The sequence below is a fragment of the Mauremys reevesii genome, linkage group 1, assembly GCF_016161935.1.
Source record: "Mauremys reevesii isolate NIE-2019 linkage group 1, ASM1616193v1, whole genome shotgun sequence".
NCBI classification, from domain to species: domain Eukaryota; kingdom Metazoa; phylum Chordata; order Testudines; family Geoemydidae; genus Mauremys; species Mauremys reevesii.
This window is the reverse complement of record NC_052623.1, coordinates 89,429,475-89,448,084: the sequence shown is the minus strand read 5'-3', so window position 1 is coordinate 89,448,084 and position 18,610 is coordinate 89,429,475. Positions and strand designations below refer to the sequence as shown.

At 42.7% G+C, this 18,610-nt stretch overlaps 1 long non-coding RNA gene across 2 annotated transcripts; it reads right to left on the bottom strand.

The window, feature by feature from the left end:
• Nucleotides 1-590: 590 nt before the first annotated feature.
• Nucleotides 591-3,399, bottom strand: LOC120395288. Of its 2 annotated transcripts, none has more exons than XR_005592565.1 (4): nucleotides 3,270-3,399; nucleotides 2,955-3,061; nucleotides 2,034-2,245; nucleotides 591-1,260 (listed from the first exon to the last, which is right to left on the bottom strand). It is a non-coding gene; the product is annotated as an uncharacterized LOC120395288 (long non-coding RNA). The 2 variants fall into 2 exon arrangements; XR_005592564.1 differs by having other exon boundaries at nucleotides 598-1,260; nucleotides 2,034-2,118.
• Nucleotides 3,400-18,610: the final 15,211 nt, after the last annotated feature.

Sequence of the window (18,610 nt, the reverse complement as noted above, 5' to 3'; positions counted from 1 at the left end):
CAATTGGTAAACAAGGGTCTCTTGCCCAAAGACCAGTCTCAGGGTGGTAAGGAACATGTGGTTCCACCAGGGAAGGGTGATGGTAGTGAAACCTGTCACATGAGTTCAGTGAAGAGGAACTGTAAAGGGATCTAAGACACAGCTCACCGTGTAACATCCAAACTGAAAACTTTCTTAAGGAGAGTTAATGTCCAAAGTGTGTTTCATTGGAGTCTAGGTAATTCCCAAAAACATTATTACCAGTATATTTTCTTTACTAAAAAATCTACATCTTTAAAACCCCTCAAATATTATGTCTGGGAATAGACATGTAAAGGACCCAGGAAACACCATACTGAGAGAGCACAGAATTATAGAAATGTAGGAGTAGAAGAGACTTCAAGAGGACATCTAGTCTATTTCTCTACACTGAGGCAAGATTAAGTATACCTCATATTAGAATTCAACCAAATCACTGCATTAACATCCATACTCATGAAGATTGCCATGGGATTTTTTAATACCAACTAGAGTGCAGGACTTCTGTTTTGTCATTTGAAAACTATGCAGTTACCGTATACCTTCATTTTAAATACAACAGATGGGAAAGATTACTTGTACATCTTATTTATTATTAGCAAAGCCTTTGTATTTTCTTTCCATTTAAACAGTCTTCTGAAAGACACCAGCCAACTATACCGTTATATATACCGTTTCTTAATGTATATTGAATACAAACTACATCAGATTTAAGCATGTTATGCAGTCTCAGAGAGATTATAGTAAAAATTCTTAAAATAACAACAAAAAATGGAGTCCTCACTGGAGGCGTTGCTAAGCCATTGGGGGCCTTCAACAGGAATATTCCGCCTTCCCCCCACACACACACGACACATACTAAGGGGGCCCCGCTTGAGCTGATCAGGGCCCTAAGCAATTGTTTAGTCAGCTTGTACCTGGTGCCGGCTCTAGTCCTCATATTAAGGTTTTACTTCAGTCTAGGTCTTTTTTTTCTTTCCACTGAAATATTTCAGAGGGACATTTGTTAGCAGCACACATACCCTCCCTCTCCCCACACACATTAATTAGAAACAGAAGGGAGCCTCTTCCAAAAATTAAAAGACAAACAAAAACTTGCTTGGCTTGATTCTCCTCAGACTTTTACTGGTACAAATCAGGAGTGCCTCTGATGGAGTCAGGGAGGTTACAGTATGTAGAAGTAGGTGAGAGAAGGATAGGGCTCTCTATTCTGATGTCATTTGGAGCTTGTCTTAGCTATTTCTTTAAAGTATGGGAAAAGAAGGTGTTAATCAATAGTTGCTTGGATAGCATGAGGCAGATGCTGTTTGTTTTGTGGAAAATACAAGACACCATAACAAAATTAAATATGTATCTATGTTCTGTGAAGTGGGTTGCTAATTGTAACAATATCCTACAGCCAGATTCCTTAGTAGATGAAGCTCCATTTACTTCAATGGAGATAAGCTAATCTAAACCAAATGAGGGTCTGGTGTCTAATTTTCATCCAAATGCATTTCATTCTGTGATGTTTTAGGGATCACCCAGACTAGTAAGCAACTCTGGGTACCTTAAATACTAAGCTGCTGTGGCTCACAGCCCTGAAACCAACAGCCAGCAGACAAGCATGCAGGTCACACCCTGGCTTCCAGTTACCATCCAGTTACTTTTTTCAGGGTGACACCAACACATGCCCAGTCCATATTTCCAACCAATAATCTGCCCTGTGATGTTCAGCACTCTCCTGGAATGCTCCCAGAAGTTGTGAAGCTTGTTGCTTCTTTAAAAAGACAATAAACTGCATTTCATTAAATTTAACTGGAGTTTGACAAAAACTCTTATTTCAGTCACAGAACTAAATTGGTTTATGGTAAAAGTAAAACAAATTTATTTAACAAAAATACATAGGTTAAAGTTATTCCAAGTATAAGGAATACAAATAAAAAGGATTACAAGTTAACAAATGTGAAAATATGCTTCTAGGACTAAAACTTAATTTTAGCAAAATACAATCTTTGCCTAAGCAGTTTACTCACCTAAAGTCAGTTCCCAGAGACTTCAGTCCTCTTGTCTGAAGGATACAGTGTTGTATAATTTGAAGACCTCTGTCCCCTTCAATGCCTCAAGAGATGAATATTAAAATGGTTCCCTGTTTCTGTTTATATCTCCGAAAGTTCATTGACTCTTCTACAAGAGGCAAGAAAGCTTCCTGCTGTTCTTCTCATCCTGTTACCTTCCCTTCCCCCTGCTGATTCACATGTAAACAGGGCTTTCACTGGTTGATTCCATAATGATTAATTTACAATGGAGACAGGTAGATTCCCTCCTGTCTGGGAGAAAACCTATTTCTCCATGTTTAGTCACAGACTTTAATTCCTCATACAGTGTTAATGCATACATTTCACAATGATATTATGAAAGCCTGTGACTCACTGTTTATTAAGAGACCTTTCTTGATACTCTTTTATAATACAGTAATATTGTGCACAATTAGTTGACTCAATTCTTTATTATTTGAAGTTCAGACGTCTGTTTTTATAGGCCTATAAATATTTAAAATGTATTCTCACACAAAATTCTTTTTCTCCTTCACCCCCCAACTTGTGTAGTCATTTATATCTGTGTAAAGTTTGTGTTAGACACTACCATTGGTGTTGGTAGATAATTCTGACTGGGTGCTTTTTTTATACACGCTTAGCACAGTTGCAGAGGACTACAAGAGTTACAAAACAGTAGACAAGCAGGCCCAACATTTCCTAATTATTGTTTGATATCCATTCCTTCTGTACATAATAACAAATAATACAAACACTAAAATTCCTGTACCTATGAATGGAAAATTTGTTCTGTGACCACTTCCTCTGTATTAAAGGGTCTATGATCTTGTACTCAATGCAAGGGATGGTGTGTTTTCTCATTAAAATGGGCTCCCACTGAGGAGTTTGGATTATGCTCACCAGTGTACATCATGCAGACAGGAGTGAATTCTTTCATTTCCAAATGTTCACCACTGTGTGGATGTGCGAATGGGTCTGATTCCATTAATAAGCACTGCTTAGCTTTTCTGCAATAAAAACATGTACTTTCAAATGTATGTTTCAGCCTCAGGCTTTTTATTTTCCTATGTGCAAGGACTGTCCTTCTTTGTAGTAATGCTTAGGCCAGCTTTATAATGTTTGTTAAAAAGCAAGTGACACGGTGTTCAAATGAAAATGGGTTGAAAAGGATGGGGTCTGACTGACAGGCAAAGCTTAAGTGAATTGAATACTCACAAACAGTGCTTGACTGACAGCTTTGAAAGATGAAGTCATGCTCAAGAGGAAAACAACTACTGCATTTGGCAGATTTCACATGCTGCTGCAGCCAATGTGCCTCCAACCTGGCATGGAGGGACAATCTCTAGAGGCAGGAGGATTCTTCAGTTTCCATGCCAGTTCAGTCATTGGCTTCTGAGAATGCTGAAATCAGCATGTCACAATACGTTTACCCAGGGCCGTCTCCAGGCACCAGCTAAAGAAGCAGGTGCTTGGGGCGGCCAATACCAAGGGGCAGTACCGGACGCTATTGGGGCGGCACGTCCGGGTCTTCGGCGGCAGTTTGGCGGCGGGTCCCTCAGTCTCTTTCAGAGCGAAGTACCTGCTGCCGAATTGTCGCCGAAGAGTGGAGCGGCGCGATAGTGCTGCCGCGGCTTTTTTTTTTTTCCCCGCTTGGGGCGGTAGAAAACCTGGAGCCAGCCCTGCATTCACCACATTGTGTGGATTGGATAAGTTATTTTTTTAGGCTAGGTTATCATTTAAAAGTAATTGTACTGGTTACTTTTCTTTCTGTAACAATCTTTACTTGACTTGAGATTTTGTTGCCAAGGATTCCATTTCACTTGTTATATACCAAATGAAAACATGTTTTTAACATGTATTAAAAGAGACAAAAGAAATGACAGCATTTTTTTAAAATATAAACATTTCAAATAAATCCTCATTTTAACTATCCCACTGTGCAGGGCCAGCTCCAGGCACCATCCTAGCAAGCAGCTGCTTTGGGTGGCCAACGGTGAGGGGCGGCACGTCCGGCTCTTCGGCAGCAATTCGGTGGTGGGGCCCACACTCCCTCTCAGAGCAAAGGACCTGCCGCCAAATTGCCACCGAAGACTGAAGCGGTGGCGGCAGAGCTCCTGCAGATCGCGATCACGGCTTTATTTTTTTTCTGCTTGGGACGGCAAAAACCCTGGAGCCGGCCCTGCCACTGTGACCCCCAGATCATGCCAGCGGCAGAAGGCCAGGCACTTACTGGGATCAGATAATGAGTTTCAGCTTGCCTGACCAATTCATTGTACCCCAACCCATTGTGGTTATAATCTGTATCTAAAGGGTGTTATGTAAGATATCTCTGGAAAACTAATAACTCACTGATCATTAATATTCTTACATAGTATATGTGCAGGGTGTACAAAAAGTTATGAATATGCTTTTGAATAAGATTCTTAAAATGTGTTTGGCAAGCACTGTATAAACACAGTCTGCCTTAGACAAAAGAGTGCATATTTGATTCTCTGACCAGACCAGTCTTTAGGCAAAGAGGAGGGAGGTCCATTTTTACATATTAGGTAAACAACGTTAACAAGCCAACAAGTGGAGGAGGAAACAGCATGGTGTCTAAACCCAGCAGGAGAGAGAATCTTGGTTTAGGTTTTACTTTTCAAAGACTACATTGCAAAGATTTACTAGTCTATAAAGCCAGGGGTGGAGGGAAGGAGAAGGGGAGTTAACCTCACATGATAGGCAATTGAATCAACTGATTGTATACAACAGGGGTCGGCAACCTCTGGTACGCAGCTCACCAAGGTAAGCACCCTGGTGGGCCGGGCCAGTTTGTTTACCTGCCGCGTTGGCAGGTTCAGTGGATCGCTGCTCCCACTGGCCACGGTTCGCCGTCCCAGGCCAATGGGGGCGGAGGGAAGCAGCGCAGGTGAGAGATGTGCTGGCCGTGGCTTCCCACCACCCCCATTGGCCTGGGATGGCGAACCGTGGCCAGTGGGAGTTGCAATCCGCTAACCTGCCAATGTGGCAGGTAAACAAACTGGCCCGGCCCACCAGGGTGCTTACCCCGGTGAGCCGCGTGCCAGAGGTTGCCGACTCCTGGTATACAATATTACTTTAATATAAAAGTGTATTGAGCATGGTCTATTATGAAAGCCTATTACATGCTGCTGATTAATATCATTGTGAATTGTATATATTAACACTACGGAAAGAATTATATTATATATGATATTATACTTTACAGTCCGTCACCCAAACAAAGGGACAAACAGGTGTCCCCCAGATGAGATGAGAGGTGATGTCATAAATATCTACCTGCCTCCAAAGAAATTGAGCAAAGTGTGACCAAAAACAGTGGAGGCTCCATTTATACAGAAATTAGCACACTAGAGGAAGGGAAGAATAGCATGAGGTCATCCTTCCTTTTGAAGCAAGGTCAATGAACTTTGTGAAATATGCTTTTAAAAGTTTTACTGGACTAAAAAAGGAGGGCCAGAGAATTGTTATCCATGGCTAGACAGATGCAAGGAAACAGAGCTCTTGCAACCTGAGACAGATGAATCCTTCGAGCAAGGGGGTGGGGTAGATTTGAAGTCTGTGGGAACTGAATATATGTGTCAAAAACATCTTGAACAAAGCTTGTATCTTGCTAGGGTTAAGTTTTAGACTCTTAGATGTGTGTTTTTACTTTGTTCCTTTTCGTTGGCATCACTTAACCTATGTCCTATTGTTAAAAGATTTGTGTTATTTTTATTTTATTTGTGTTATTTTTTCTATAAACCAAATCAGTGCTATGTTTAAAAGGAAGGGTGCATTTATCCTAGTTAAGTTATTGATCTATGAGGTGCTTTTGTGTCTTTAGAGGAACAAACAAACCTTATTTCTCTGAACAGTCCAGGCAAGGGCTGGAGTTTACAGAACACAGGGTTTGGGGGAAAATCAGGGTTTTGGGGAAATGGGAGTATGTTGGAGTCACCCTACAAGTAGTAGCAAAGGCTGGTGGAAGCCACAATGGGGCTGTGAGGTTGTAGACAGGCTGCTAGCTGCTGAACCACAGTTGAGTAGCACACTGATACTCAGGGTGTGACTTGTGTGCTTGTAGGCTGCTTGTAAGCATCCCAACTGGAGAGCTACAGCAGCAAAGCATTATGAGGCACCTAGAGTTTCAGGGCAAGTGGTGACACTGCCCCTTACTGGTCTGGATTGAACCCTGAACCCTGTGACACCCATCTACCCTGGCCCCTGCCTTTCCCTCCCCTCCCTGTCTTCTAAAGCCTTGTTTCACACACCTCATTTACATTATAAAGGGTTTGTTATAGGGATACTGGCAAACTCTCCTTATAGAATCATAGAATCTCAGGGTTGGAAGGGACCTCAGGAGGTCATCTAGTCCAACCTCCTGCTCAAAGCAGGGGTTGTTACTTGCTATAGTTTGTAGTGTAGACCAGGCTAAAGTGTCTTGGATAACTACCTATATCACCTAAATTATCATAGTAAGTGAACACTTGTATTTATCCTCACAACAGCCCTGAGAAGTAGGAAAGTGCTTTCACGCATATTGTACAGATTAGGTAAAGAGATTGTGGCTCAGACTCTGTGAGAGGGAGGGTTTTCAACTTGTTTCTCTTAAATCCCAGGCTAGGACCTGAACCCATTATACCACCCTCTCTCTCTGTCCCGGATGGACATTTCCCTTCTGGTGCTACTATTTGTAGTTTTGCCTTTTCCATTTTTTTTTAATATTTGTAATGAAAGGGAGTATTTCAGCCTAAAATGAATTGCCATTTCCCTTTGCTGTCTGCTTGGAGATGTCAATTTATAAATGAATGCAAAGGGTTTTACAGTTAGAAAAAAGAACTAAAATTTAAACTAGCATTTGTAACCAATTTGTAGTTCCAAAGTCCTTTTTTTTTTTACTAGCAGATGTACCTTCATTGTTGCTTCTATAGGTGGCTCGTGGATGGGGTCAATTTTGTTTCATTAATGTTTAAACATTTTCAGTAGGCATTGGCAGCACTGCTCGAAACTTTTCTGGCCACCAGGGTTGACATTAGTTTTCATTGTATTATTTACTTTGCACACCACTGTCATTCACTGGAAGTTTTCCCATGCTGCAGGCACACCAGCCCAGATTCAAACCATTAAAGGAATAGGCCTGTGATCCACATGCCAGCAAAAGCAGTACACAGGATTGCACTGTTTTTTTTTTTTGTTTTTTTTTAGCTTTTATACAATTAATAATTTAAAACACAAAGCAAAACAACCTTTTCCCCTCCCAATATAGTGGAAGGTATTACTTAAACATTTAAGCTAAACTTATTAACTTGTACTTAAACCCATCTAGGCCTGAGTCCCCATGTCCCCCACCACAACCCTCGCTTTTGCACTTTTCACTATGTTTTGATTACCCACTTGGGGCTCAGAAAATGTTTTAGCCCTGATTTGCTTACGGCTTGCTTAGGACACATGACCATTATTAATTTTGCCAGTAAGCATATGTTTCACTGGGAAGTGGTCAATTTTTAGTAACACGGGAACAATCCCGTTAAATATTCTGACTTCTGCAAAGCACAAATTAGTGCCAAAATCTCCTTTTCACAGGGAGTAAACCCACTCTCTACTTAAAGTTTTGGATTCATAAGCCATGGGGCAGAGCCCTGTTCCATGGCTCCGACTCAGCACAGTTTCCATTCCCCTTTTTGTAATTGCAAGCGCAGCACAAACATTGTTTTATTCTGCTCCCTTTTTTAACAATTTATGTGGCAGGGATGCCTTTTTTGAAAATCCCTTAATAAAATCTCTGGTGATATTAACCATGCCCAGATAGGATCTAAAAGCCGTGACATCTGTGAGAGCTGAAAATTTAAGAATCAGCTCCACTTTTTGTTGATCAGGGGAATGTCCCTCCTATCCCAAAGTCACTCTAAGGTAATTAACTTGTTGGGAGCACAACTGCCCTTTTTGGAGGCTTACTTTAAACTCAGTTTCCTGATTTTATTGTAATACCCTATTTAATACTTTTAATATTTTTGTTGTTTGATGGTAAAATCTCACTGTCTTTTTCAGACATTTTATTCCACAGATTGACTACATCAGCATGACAAACAATAGGGCTATTTTTTTAGCCTATGGGAACCCTGGAAAAACACAACTGCTTTGCTTGAAAGGTGAAAGTGTATTTGGTAATTGCTGTCATGATGCAAAGGGATAGCAAAGAAAGCATTGGCCAAATTCAAAATTTGGGCCCTTCCTACAATGGAGGCCATCACCTCCTGATACTTAACCACAATGGGGGCCATCAGTGGGGTTACCCAATTAAGAGGCCAAAAATCCATTACAAGCCTTCAAATCTTTCCTTTACTTTTAAGGACTGGCCATGGGCAGTGTTATTGGGCTTCACTGTTCCATGAAAACTACTTGGCTTAAAAGCCCATCAGTTGGTTTTTTTAGGCTGGCTTTTGCCTTCTTTGGATACCTAAGGTTCAGGGTCTATAACTAGGATTTTTGCTTTAATTGTACCCAGGGCCGGCTCCAGACCCCAGCGCGCCAAGCGCGCGCTTGGGGTGGCGTCCCGCAGGAGGGCAGCAGGCTGCTCCGGTGGACCTCCCGCAGGCATGCCTGCAGAGGGTCCACTGGTCCCGCGGCTCCGGTGGAGCATCGTCAGGCATGCCTGCGGGAGGTCCACCGGAGCCGCGGGACCAGCGGACCCTCCGCAGGCACGTCTGCAGGAGGTCCACCAGAGCCGCTGGACCGGTGACCGCCAGAGCGCCCCCGGCGGCGTGCCGCCCTGCTTGGGGCGGCGCAAATCCTAGAGCCGCCCCTGATTGTACCCCATTTTATTTTATTTTTGACCAACATTTCCTGTTGTTTTCTGCAACTGCCAGAACTTCTGGGGGGCTACATGGGCCACTCCAGTTCTTCAGAAGCCTTAGGGGCTGCTAGCCCGTAGCTTCATGAAATCTCCACTGGCTTCAGGGTGTGACAGGAGGCATTTTTCATAGGACCTGTTAGCAAAATTAACTAACCTTTTTAATTTTTAAAACATTCATTTTTAGGGTTTTTAAAAAAAATTATTAAGCCAAATTCCAAATTGCCCTTTATTTATTTATTATTATGAGATAAAGAATATTCCTGAAAAAGGGAACAACACTTTGTGCCTTATTAAACCTTTGTAAGGTTTTAACTTTAGCTGGAGATTCAAATGGGTTTTTATTCTGGATACTTATCAAGGAATAAGTGGGACCTGTGTTTAACAACAAATGTTGTCCTAACATCCCTCTTGTAAACTCCACATAAACAGTGAATTTACTCCACCCATCCTTGTACAAATCAGGGGATCTAGGGGGTGCCATGGCAAGTGTAATCTGAATCTTCCCTTCATGCTCAGCCAGCCTTAATGAAATTTCCAGAGTGGACACATCTTAGGAGCTATCTTCAAGTTTCAACCTGCCAGGGATTAGGGGCTCTGTCCCGACTTTTGTAGGACCTGCCTTTTTTTTTTAAGCCCCGGCATTTTTTAAAGTTTAATTTGTGAGAGCTATTGCTTTAAATGAGTTTGATTCATGCAAAGCCACAAATCTTTATAGCCCTGGAAATAAATGGCAATGGACCTGACTCTCTCTCTCTCTCTCTCTTTTTTGTAATAATTTACTGCATTTTGTAAAACTGCTTCCAAGCAGGATTAGTAGCAACATTTCTTATTGCTTGGCAACCATATTTTCAAGGACAGTAAAATACTTTCAGTAAAGTAAATGTAACTGTGGCTTTAATGAGGGGCGGGTCTAGGGATTTTGCCACCCCAAGCATGGCAGGCAGGCTGCATCCGGCGGTTTGCCTGTGGAGGGTCCACTGGTCCCGCGGCTTCAGCGGACCATGCCTGCAGGCGGTCCGCCGACGCCGCGGGACCAGAGGACCCTCCGCAGGCCAACCGCCAGAGGCAGCCTACCTGTCGCACTCGTGGCGCCGGCAGAGCGCCCCCTGCGGCTTGCCGCCCCAAGCACGCACTTGGCGTGCTGGAGCCTGGAGCTGCCCCTGGCCTTAATACTTAACTTTTAAAATAAAAAACACACAAAAGAAGAAAAATGGTGGGGGAGAGTGAGGGAGAAGAGGGGAAGAGGGGGGCAGAAAAAGGGGCAACATGAGAGAGAGAAGAATTTAGGAGTGAAGGAAAACTTAAGCAAAGAAAAACTACAGAGAACAGCAAGAAATCTAGAAGTTGGGCTCCTTGGGTGAAAGCATCTAGGAACCCACACATGTAGCTCTTATCCTGGCTCTGAGAGGAGAGTGGGAGTTGCTACCACATCTGCTGGAGTGAGACTGGAAGTGCCGGCTATCTTTGCCAGTCACCCTAAGGCTGTGCTCCAGGTTAGCAGGTCAACCAATTTTCCCACAACTCTAGTCTGGTTAGGGGCGAAGGGCCTGTCCTCTACCCATTTTCCCTCTCCTTGGTTACTCCACTGGGGACTAATCTTCTTCATTGTGGGGGTTATGGGTGTGGCACTCTGTGGCTTTTCCAGTGTTTCAAGCAAGCAATGATATGGGGACTGCCCAGAAGAGCCCAAAGGAAATGGGGATTATTCCTTTATTATTATAATAAGAAGGATACAAATCAGGGTCCTCCTCTTACCCATCCCTCCCTTCCCAGCCTATGATTCCTTTGAATCACAGTCACTATTTCCTTCTTCTCTCCCTACATGGCTCTGAGAGCACAACTTTGTCTCTTACATTCCCTATTAATCTGCCTAGGTTTTATCCTGAGAATCTTTCAGTAAGGCTTTAATAATTCCTTCACTTTTCCCTGTTTGCTGTTTTAATTCAACACTTCCTTCTCTCTTTCACTCACTGCTTCTGCAGTGTTTGAGTTGCCCTCAGGCTGGATACTTTTTTGGTGTTTTTTAATTTAATTTTTTAATTTTCTTTAATTTGCCTTTAACTGATTTGTTTATTTATTAGCATTGGTACCATTTGCTTACAGAGCTGCAGGAATACTCCAGTTCCGGTAAAGCTCCCAGGTTTCCAGAGATCATTACCATGCTCCCATACAAAGTCAGTCAAGCTGTTTCCCAAAATCATTTACAACTGTTCTTTCTTTCCAGATTTTCCTTCCGACATAATTCCTTGACCAGGCCACCGGCCTAAGGTCCTGAGTACCAGTAATTGAATAGATCCGTAAATTGACTCACAGACTACAACATGGGGAAATTCCACATCCTCCCCTCTTACACAGCACAGCAAACCCCTTGCAACAATTATCCTCTTCCTCTCCACCATTTTTACCACTCCTGGGTGGCTCACCATATCTGTACATGGGGTTTCTCATAAACCACAGAAATGGTAACGTAGCTGTTCCCTTTTTATGCAGTGTTAGGAATAAATCAGTGGCGGGCACAGCACATCTGTCTGATAAATTATTGATACAAACCAGGTGTACTTTTATTTAAAACTGCTTTTTATTAGATTGTAAGCACATGTACACACATATGATGTTGTAGTAGGGTCTAGATCATTTTAAAACAAGTATGTTTACATAGAGTTAAGAAATGGATTTGAAGGATGAGCAGCCAGCCTTTCAGGAGACCCCTCCTTCCGGCTAGCCACCAGGGAACGTAGCTGTCATTCTTGCCCAAAGAAAGCTTTTTTGGACTGCTTCCAAAGCATATTTTTTGTCTAATTTTTTATAGCTAACTTTAAACAAAACACATAATTGGTAGTGATTTTTAGTGTGTTACCAATTTTTTTTAATGTTAGCAGAGCTCCTTGTTGTTTTGTACTATTAATAAAGAGGACCATGATTATGGGTCCAGAATTTCAAACATCAAATTTAGGGGCATTGTATAGTCTGTAATTATGGACAAGGGAAAGCAGCTCACAGTGAAACTTTCAACTCTCCTTACCTGTTTATATCCACCCCTAATTATACCACACATTTTTATTCCACTAACCACAATTTAGGCCCAGACATCCAGTTTAGTGAAATTAAGCATGATTCATCAGCCAAGACTTAATAGTCACATCTCCCAGCCCAATGGTTTTCAACCTGTGGTCTGTGGACCCCTGGAGGTATGCAGATTATGTCTAAGGGGGCCACAAAAGATGACTATGAAAATAAAGTTTCAGATCCCAGAAAAGGCATTCAGTTTTTCTGATTAATCAAATGTATGTGAATACTCCCACCTACAGGTCAAAACTCGGCAGTGCTGTCCTTACCATAGAAGGCCACAGTTTAGTGCCCTTTCTAACTCTGTGTCAAATGCCGTGCTGAGCACAGGCAACACTTGTAGCTGAATTCTTAATTTTCAGTCTAAGTCTTCTATAGTAGGCGTCTACTGATCACAGGTTGAATTTTGAAAGGGGTATCATATCTCTATTTGAAATTCTTTAGGGCTCTGTAAATGAAAAAAACAAACAACAACAACAACAAAAACAATGCTTGCCCTTAATTGAAAACCAATGTCCTAGCCCAGGGATCAGCAACGTTTGTCATGCGGCCTGCCGGCCTTCGCCGCTTCCCGCAGCCCCCATTGGCCTGGAGTGGTGAACCGCGGCCAGTGGGAGCCACGATCGGCTGAACCTGCAGACGTGGCAGGTAAACAAACCAGCCTGGCCCACCAGGGGGCGTACCTTGGTGAGTTGCATGCAAAACGTTGCCGATCCCTGTCCTAGCCTAACAACATGCCTACATTAAAAAAAAAAATAAAACACTAACTTTTTTTTATCAGTCTTTTTTCTGTATCTTATTTCAAAGTAGTTTGAAACCATACTGATTTTAGAGGGATTAATTTAGTGCCTAAAGTATTTTGATATTTTTGACAAACTAGAGTGCCTGCCAATCCTTTGGTAGCCCTTTGAAGCTGTTATGGCTCAGGAATAGCCAAGTTTTCAAATATAAATTTGTGCTTGTATTTTTTCCAGTTGCAGTGGAGTTCTAAAATATTCAGCACTGATAGGAAATAGAAAGTTGTTTGAACAACATCTTTGATATAAAACTTGGCTCTTCTTGAATTAGACAGCAGTAAAGGGGAAAAGTGATGATATCTCAAGTTGAAGGCAAATGAAAACTTTTAAATAAAGGAAGTGGAAAGTTCTAGTGTGATTAAGTTTCAATAACAAATGCTTCTGTAAAGGATACACTACTTCAAGATTCTGGCTTACTTTGGTTGTCAGCTATAGTATAATATCTGCAGGTTCTTGTTTGTGCCCCATATGTGAAAGGTTAAAATACAGAATTACTTTCACACATTTATCGTTTGATTCAAAATTCCAGGATATAGAAGACACTGTCCAATAAATAAAAGGAAAAATCCTATAGAAGGGCAGAGGCCTGGATTAGCAAAGATACAGATATTTAACTTTAAGCATGAGTGGTCTCATTCCTGCTCAGCCAAACACTTAAATACGAAGACAATGAGACTACAGTAGATGTTTAAAGTTAAGTTGTTGAATTGGTGGTGTAGCTAAAGTATGCAATTGGGCAAAATTATAGCAAATTTCTTTCAATGTAGACAAGTGCAAATAGAGGCACTTTGGAAGAAACAAGATGAATAGTCATAGACATTGATGGATTCTAAATTAACTGCAGCTACTCAGGAATAGTTCTTGGCATTACTTCAGCAACTTAGACAATGACATGACTTTGAAAACATCTGCCAAAAGGACACAGCAAAAAAGCAAATAAGATGTTAGGTTGAATTAAATTTGAATTAAGAAAGAGGATAGAGGATAATACTGAAAGTATTATAATGTCATCATTTACTTTGATGGTACATCCTCAATTTAAATGCTGTATTCAGTTCTCATCTCAGAAAGGATATAACAGAAACAGAATAGTTTCAGGGAAGACTAACACAATTATTAGATTCATGGAATGCCTTTCATATGAGGATAGACTAAAAAAGATTACAACTAAAGTTGGCAGATGAGCGGTATAAGCAGTTATGTGATAGAGGCATACAAACGATGGTTCAGAGCTTCTGTTTACCTAATATTTACCTAATGACCATAATACTAGTAAAATATATATCCGAGGAAACTAGAAGGCAAAATATTTAAAACTGAAAAAAGGGAAATTGGAAAGAAGGAATGAGGGATTGCTTTTACCATAACTACTGGGATTTGCTGGTCCAAACTGTTATTGATAACAAGAGCTTATCAAGATTTTTTTTAAAAGTATTAGATATTGATATGAATAATCAATATCCATAGCTATATTATATGATACAATAAACAGTATAAGGACATAACATCCTCATGCCTCCGGGCATAAGTCAACTACTTTGAGGTTGAGGAGAAACTCTTTTTATGCACATGCCTAACCTTAAGCACATGAGTAACCCCACTGAAAATCAATGGGATGAATAATGACCTAATCTTGTTCCATTAAAGTCAATGGAGGTATTGCTATTGATTTCAATGGGAGCATCATTAAACCCTCAGTACCTAAGTGTTCGCTGGTAGTCTCTACTAGCAGAATTGTTGCATCTTTCTTTGAGGCAGCATCTGGTACCGATTATTGTCAAAGACAAGATACAGGACTACATGAAACGCAGATTAGGGAGGTGCTGCTTGAAGCTGACTGTTATTTCCATTGTTTGCTCAGGAATATTACAAAAATGAGAGTAAATATGCAATAGAAAGTAAACATTCAAATGTATTTTTGCAAGCTGGTTGTGCACTGGGATTTTCAAAAATCCAATATGAGCCCTGGTCTACACTATGAGGTTAAGCTGAATTTAGCCACGTTAGGTCGATTTTATAAGCAATGCGTCTACACAACCAAGCCCGTTCTGTTGACCTAAAGGTCTCTTAAAATCAACTTCTGTACTCCTCCCTGGCGAGGGAAGTAGTGCTAAAATTGACCTTGCTGGGTTGAATTTGGGGTAGTGCAGACACAATTCAATGGTTTTGGCTTCCAGGAGCTATCCCAGAGTGCTCCAATGTGACCGCTCTGGACAGCACTTTCAACTCCGATGCACTAGCCAAGTACAGAGGAAAAGCCCCAGGAAATTTTAAATTTCATTTCCTGTTTGGTCAGCGAGGCAAGCTCAGCAGCACAGTTAAGCATGCAGTCCCCCCAGAATCGCAAACAAACTCCAGCATGAACCGAACGGGATACACTGGATCTGATTGATGTATGGGGAGAAGGATCTGTGCAGGCCGAACTCTGATCAAAAAGAAGAAATGCTAATATATATGCCAAAATCACACAGGGCGTGGTGGACAGAGGCTACAACAGGGACACACAGCAGTGCCGCATGAAATTTAAGGAGCTCAGGCAAGCCTACCAAAAGACAAAGGAGGCAAATGGTGGCTCCGGGTTAGAGCCCCATACATGCTATTTCTATGTTCAGCTGAATGGCATTCTAGGGCGGGACCCTACCACTACTCCACCACTGTCCGTGGACACCTGAAAGAGGAGAGTCTTATGCAACAGGGAGGAGGATTTTGTGGATGGGGAAGAGGAGGAGGAGAATGTGCATCAGGCAAGTGGTGAATACATTCTCCCTGGCAGCCAAGACCTTTTCATCACCCTGGAGCCAATACCATCCCAAGGTGGGATCCTGGACCCTGAAGCCAGAGAAAGCACCTCTGGTGAGTGCACATTTATAACTACAGTACAGGGTTTTAAAGCAATTGTGTTTAATGTATGATTTGCCCTGAAGAATTGGGATGCATTTGTGGCCAGTACAGTTCCTGGAAAAGTCTGTTAATGTGTCTGGGGATAGAGCGGGAATCCTCCAGGGACATCTCCATGAAGTTCTCCTGGAGGTACTTTGAAAGCCTTTGCAGAAGCTTTCTGGGGAGAGCTGCCTTATTTCGTCCTCCCTGGTAGAACACATTACAATGCCAAGCCAGTAGCAGGTAGTCTGGAATCATTTCAGCACAAAGCATGACAGTTTATGGTTCTGGCTTTTGATTGCATTCAAGCAACATTCTATCTATATCTTTTTGTGTTTGCCTCAGGAGAGTGATATCATTCATGGTCACCTGGTTGAAATACGGGAATTTTTGTAAGGGAACAGTAAAAGGACCCTGTTCATGCTGGACTGTTTGCGCTTGGCTAAAAAGGATCATCCCTGAGAATAGCCACGGGGTGGGGTGGGTGGAGGTGTGTGCTGCATGTCCACCTGAAAACTGCAGTCCCTCCTTTTAAATGGCAAACCCAACCAGCATTGCTTGCTTTGGAAAGGAGGGCACTGCAGTTTGAAACCATTCCACACATTATGAAGGTGGAAGAAGCCAACTCCGCATACCCTTTGGCTTACCATGGCTACTTGGAAACCGAATTCTGTTGCCCAGCCATGTGTGATGTGTCACCATACTGGCAGGCTCTCAATATAAAAGGCAAAATGAGACCTTGTACCTAAAGCACATGTGCTGTCTGCTGTGAATTATTTGATTCACTGTGAAAGAGTCTCCCTTTTGTTCTCAGAAATGTATCATCTTAAATTTTCTCTCTCTTTTTATCCCCTCACAGGTTCAAATATTTCTATGCTCCCCCTGTCATCTCCGTCCCTGAGGTTATCACAGATTAGAAGGTGAAAAAAACACACTTGCGATGATATGTTTTCCGGGCTCATGCAGTCCTCCCACACTGATAAGGCACAGCTGAATGCATGGAGTCATTCAGTGGCAGAGGCCAGGAAAGCATTAAGTGAGCACGATGAGAAGAGGCAGGAAGCAATGCTGATGGTAATGGGGGAGCAAATGGACATGATGAGGCATCTGGTGGAGCTGCAGAAAAGCCAACAAGAGCACAGACTGCCACTGCATCCACTATATAACTGCCTGTCCTCCTCCCCAAGTTCCATATCCTCCTCACCCAGACGCCCAAGAACGTGGGGTGGGGGGAGGCTCTGGCACCCAGACACTACACTCCAGAGGATGTACCAAGCAACAGAAGACTGTCATTCAAACAGTTTTGATTGTAGTGTGTCTACAATAAGCAATGTGGCCTTGTCCTTCCCTCTTCCCCTCCTCCCCTACCCAACCCGGGCTACCTTGTCAGTTATCTCACTTTTTTTTAATTAATAAAGAAAGAATGCATGGTTTCAAAACAATAGTGACTTTATTTTCTTTGCCAGCTGTGATCAAAAGGGGCACGGTGGTTGGCTTACAGGGAATTAAAATCAACAATGTGGATGGGTTTGCATCAAGAAGAAACACACACAACTGTCAGACCATAGCCTGGCCAGTCATGAAACTGGTTTCCAAAGCCTCTATGATGTGCAGTGCGCCTAGCTGTGCTCTTCTAATCGCCCTGGTGTCTGGCTGCTCAAAATCAGCCACCAGGCGATTTGCCTCAACCTCCCACCCCACCTTAAACATCTCTCCCTTACTCTCACAGATATTATGGAGCACACAGCAAGCAGAAATAATAATCGGAGTATTGGTTGAGCTGAGGACTAACCTGGTCAGCAAACAGCGCCAGCAAGCTTTTAAACATCCAAACGCACATTCTACCACCATCCTGCACTTGCTCAACCTATAGTTGAACTGCTCCTTGCTACTGTTCAGGCTGTCTGTGTACGGCTTCATGAGTCATAGGAGCAAGGGGTAGGCTGGGTCCCGAAGGATAACTATTGGCATTTCAACATCCCCAACGGTAATTTTCTGGTCTGGGAAGTAAGTCCTTTCTTGCAGCTGCTCGAACAGCCCAGAGTTCCTAAAGATGCGAGCGTCATGCACCTTTTCCGGCCATCCCACATTGATGTTGGTGAAATGTCCCTTGTGATCCAGCAGTGCTTCAAGCCCCATTGAGAAGTACCCCTTGCGGTTTATGTACTGGTTGGCAAGGTGGTCCAGTGCCAAGATAGGGATATGCATTCCGTCTATCACTCCACCACAGTTAGGGAACCCAATTGCAGCAAAACCATCCAGTATGACTTGCACATTTCCCAGACTCACTACCCTTGCTAGCAGAAAGTCAGTGACTGCATTGGCTACTTGGATCACAAAAGCCCCCACAGTAGATTTGCCCACTCCAAATTGATTCCTGACTGACTGGTAGCAGTAAGGTGTTGAAAACTTCACAGGGCTATCGCCATTCACTTCTCAACTATCAGGGCAGCTCTCATCTTTGTATTCCTGCGCTTCAAGGCGGGGGAAAGCAACTCCCAAAGTTCCAGGAAAGTGGCCTTACACATGCAAAAGTTTCTCAGCCACTGTGAATTATCCCATACCTGCAACACTATGCGGTCCCTCCAGTCTGTGATTGTTTGCTGGGCCCAGAATCGACGTTGCACTATATCAACCTGCCCCACTGCTGCCATGATGTCCCAATTGCAACATCCTGTGCTTTCAGGAACATCTGTATCCATGTCCTCCTCACAATCATCCTCGTGCTGGCATCTCCTAGCCAGGTTCTGCACATACTGCAGGATAACAGGATAATGCGCAAGGTGTTTACAATGCTCACAACAGCAGTGATGAGCTGAGCAGGCTCCATGCTTGCCATGCTATGGCATCTGCATGGGTAACCCAGGAAAAAAGGCACGAAACGATTGTCTGCCATTGCTTTCATGGGGGGAGGGAGGGAGGGAGAGACTGAAAACATGTACCTAAAACCATCCATAACA